A 4,545-nucleotide genomic window follows, 5' to 3' on the forward strand; every position below is an offset into this window, starting at 1 on the left:
CGGAGTTGATTTGATTAGAGATGCTGAACAGAAAGTAAAGGTAATCCGTGAAAGTCTGAAGATAGCCACGGATCGTCAGAAATCGTACGCAGATTTGAAACGAAAAGACATCGAGTATCAGGTGGGAGACAAAGTGTTCCTTAAGGTTTCACCTTGGAAAAAGATACTCAGGTTCGGCCGTAAGGGCAAGTTGAGCCCAAGATTCATTGGGCCGTACGAAATCTCTGAACGAGTTGGCCCGGTTGCGTATAGATTGATTTTGCCCCCGGAACTTGAAAAGATTCATGACGTCTTTCATGTTTCGATGCTTCGACGCTATCGATCTGATCCATCGCACATAATTAGCCCATCGGAGGTTGGAATTCAAGTCGACATGAGCTATGAAGAAGAACCGATGCGTATCCTAGCTCGTGAAGTAAAGGAGTTGCGAAACAAAAGAGTTCCGCTAGTAAAGGTGTTATGGCTCAAACACGGGATCGAGGAAGCTACTTGGGAGACCGAGAGCTCAATGAAAGAACGATACCCAAACCTATTTACCGGTAAGATTTTCGGGGACGAAAATTTCTTAAGTGGGGGAGAGTTGTGACGGCCCAAAGTTGACCCTAGTCGAAAAGTGGTTTCGGGACCACGAAACCGAGTCTTATAAATAATTAAAAATTATATTCTGTGTTTATGATGTGAGTAATTGCATGTGTGAAAGTTTCATGCATTAATTTGATCATCTTTAGTGAATCTTTTTTTTATATGGACTTATATGAAACTTTGTTGGAAAGTGAGAGGCTAATTTACAATGGTCTAATAGTACATGCATTGAAAGGAGTGGTTTTGCATGTCAATTTACCCAAGTTAAGTATGGTGGCCGGCCATGTTATGTAGTAAATAATATTATAACTATTTTATGCTAATAGTTTATGTTACAAAATGAAATAATGAATAAGGTTAATAAAATACAAGTTAGTGGGAGGAAAAACCAAAGTTAGCCTATGTTTTCTCCTCCATTGCCGTAACTAGAGAAAGAAGAGGAAGAAAAGCCTTTGGGGAAGAAAATTCGGCTAAGGTGGATACCTAAAGTAAGGTAAGTTCAATGTCATTCTTGGAAAACTTATGCACCATTTGGATGATTAGTTTAACTTCTACCTATTTTATGGTTTGAAGATAGGTTTTGTATGAGTTAAGTTTCGGTTAAGGTGGATTGATTAATTGGGTTTTATAAGGAAATTATGCCATAGCCGAATGTGTCTTGAAGAAGATGTCATATGTGCTTATTATAAGTATATGTATGTTCGGCTAATGAGTTTGAATTGAAGTTTCGATAGGTTGTGGGTTGAGTGGCCGAGTGAACTATAGGCTTTGCAAGGATGGAATTTACTTATAAGTTGTGTGTGTATGGCTTTATTTGCTAATGACATTTAAGAGTTTAAATCTTGAATAATGTTATGCATAGGTTTCGGCCATGAATCCTTGTGTTATAACACTTGCTTAATAATGAAAGAACATGAGCTTAAAGCTTGAGTAACACTCGGCTTTAGTGTAAGTTAAAATTTGTTAGAAAATAATTTTCAAGTTAGTAGATTATGTGTTAAGAGAGGGATTTAGAATATATATATATATAGCTGAATGTGATATGTGTGAATTATATGTTAAATCAAGGCTTGGTAAGCTAGCTATTAAGGTGAAATGCTAATGTTAGTATTTGATTTGGTAATAATCTGTTTGGGGACAGCAGCAGTAAGGTGATTTTGGAAAATCGCCATAAATTGTAGGAGTTGAATTAGAAGCTGAGTGAATTATGTCATTAAAGCTTGAAGAGTCTATTTTCTTACAAAGGAAACTATAAAAACAAAAGAGTTGCCGATCTTGAGATATTTGAAGTATTGTGGGGCTGAGTCAAAATGACTGCTGGATTCCCTGTTCTGTTTTTAGAAAATCATTATAAATTGTACAAAAATGATTATAAGATAAAATTTATATGCTTAGACTCCTTAATGAGTCTAGTTTCAAATGAGATCAAATACAACACATTTGGAATTCTGTAAAGTGAGAAATTGGATTCGTAGTGAAGAGTGGTCAGAATAGTCAACCAGTGAAATAGGGGAAACTTTAAGAAAAATCTGGTATTGATTGGCCAAGCCTAAAATTCTGAAAATTTTATGGATGGAAGATATACGAGTCTATATTCAGGGAAAATTAACGGCAAGTGATTTGGAGTTTAGTAGCTCCAGTTATAAGTAATTTAGTAACTACTGCTTAGGAAAACAGCTCGTAGTGAATATGTGATTTTGTTGTAAACATTAATGAAAGTTTGCCGATGAATTATTTATTGATTAATATAAAGCTTGCTATAATCTATGTGTGTGAAAGTCGGATCAATATATATAATATTATTCTGAAAGTAATACTTGAATAGTCGATTAATGACTATTTTAAATTTTGTTGAACTTAAGCTCAAGAGCAAGGGGGAACTAGATCCGATAAAGGGAAGGAAAAAGTAATTGAATAGCCGTTGAAGTCGTTCGACGACATTTGAGGTAAGTCTTCGAGTAATGACCCTACTTGAATTATATTGAAATGAATAGTCATACTATGACGGATAGTCGAATGTGCTTAGAGACTATCTTATAAAGCCAATTGAAATCATGCTCCTTGTGTGTGGCTACTGAGCCGAAATTTGAAAAGTTTAATAAATGTTTCGTGTTCGAGCCTTAGTAACGAAGAAATGATATGGATGTGTTATGATTATTGATATATGTGTGTATGAACATTGGATTATATCCGGGCTAAGACCCGAAGGCAATTATGCGAGATGATATATCCGGGCTAAGACCCGAAGGCAATTATGCGAGTTGATATATCCGGGCTAAGACCCGAAGGCAATTATGCGAGTTGATGTATCCGGGCTAAGACCCGAAGGCAACTATGCGAGTTGATATATCCGGGCTGTGACCCGAAGGCAATTATGCGAGATGATATATCCGGGCTAAGACCCGAAGGCAATTATGCGAGTTGATATATCCGGGCTAAGACCCGAAGGCAATTATGCGAGTTGATATATCCGGGTTATGACCCGAAGGCAAATGTGTTTGTGGCTGTATTCGGTTAAATACCGAAGAAACTTGGGTTTGAATGTGAGCGTTTTGTGCTGTAACTAATTTAATAATTATGCTTGACCAACCCGAATGATAAGGTATGTTTGCGTGTGCATTGGAAAAGTCGGTTCGTTTTAAATAGTGTTTGTGCGATCGGCTAACGAATTTTCGGCTTTTAGAAAGGTTGATACCTTGTGTATCTATGTTGATGAAGTGTGAAGTAAGTATGATTATGAGAATGTGTGTTAATAAAGTGATTTAGTTAGCTATGTGAATGTAATACTGTAGTCAAAGCCGATTTCATTACTTGAGACTTACTAAGCTTAAAATGCTTACCCGGTTGCTTTGGCTCTCTGTTTTATAGATTTTGTTCGTTAGCTATCGGATTCGGGATCAGCGAAGTCGAAGTCATCTACACTATCAAGCTCTTTTGGTACTCTTTTAGTTGAACTCTGGATATGGCATGTATAGGACTACCCCTGTTGTTTAAGTTCTTTTGTGATGTATGTGTGTAAAGCCATGCGAAAATGGCTTGTAGATGTGGAGTATGGCATTAGACCATTTGTGTTTATGTATGTATATATATGGTTTCACGATGTGACTATGGATTGAAATGGAAGTGTTGGGCTAATGATCAGCCATTGGAATGGCTAAATATGATCACATGTGGACCTATGTATGGCAAAACCCTAGTTGGTCCATGGTAACCACAAAATAGGTAAAGTTTATCTTGAAAACAGATTTTGACAGCAACAGTGGTGTAGAATTGAAAAATCACATAAATTCGTAGGAGTGGAATTAAATAGTGAATAAATTATGTAATCGTACCTTGATGAATCTACTTTCATATGGAAGTAACGAAACAATTATAGCAACAGTACAGAAAGAGATATTCGGGTTCTTGTGGAACAGGGCCAGAACAGTTTCTGGATTCACTGTTCCGCCTTTGGAAATTCACTATAAATTGACCAGAGATAATTAGGGGTCATACCATATATGTATGGATTCCTCTCTGAGTCTAGTTTCCATAGAAACAAACGGCATTAGTATTGAAGCCCTGTGCAGAGAGATATCCCAGTCGTAATGGGAAAAGGTCAGTGTAGTCGACCCCTGTAACATGAGAGACTTTGACTAATAAACTGTACTAATGGGCCCGACCAAAAATTCTAGAAAAAATATATAGGTGGGGACATGAGTCTAGTTTCAGGGAAAAATCACAAAACTGATTTTCGAGTTGTGAAACTCAAGATATGATTTTTGAAGCGACTAGTACTCAGACTGGGCAGTGTCTGGAAAAATTTTTAAAAGTCTGTCAACACCTCGTATTCGACTCCGGTGACGGTCTCGGGTTTGAGGTGTTACAATGCCTCTGTCCCAGACAAGGTCTTAGATGAAATCAGATAAGATGCCAATGTCCCAGACATGGTCTTATACGTAATTCAATCGAGCTGTGTCCTAG

This window comes from Gossypium hirsutum, chromosome A01 (assembly GCF_007990345.1).
Source record: "Gossypium hirsutum isolate 1008001.06 chromosome A01, Gossypium_hirsutum_v2.1, whole genome shotgun sequence".
In the NCBI taxonomy this organism is placed as follows: Eukaryota; Viridiplantae; Streptophyta; class Magnoliopsida; order Malvales; family Malvaceae; genus Gossypium; species Gossypium hirsutum.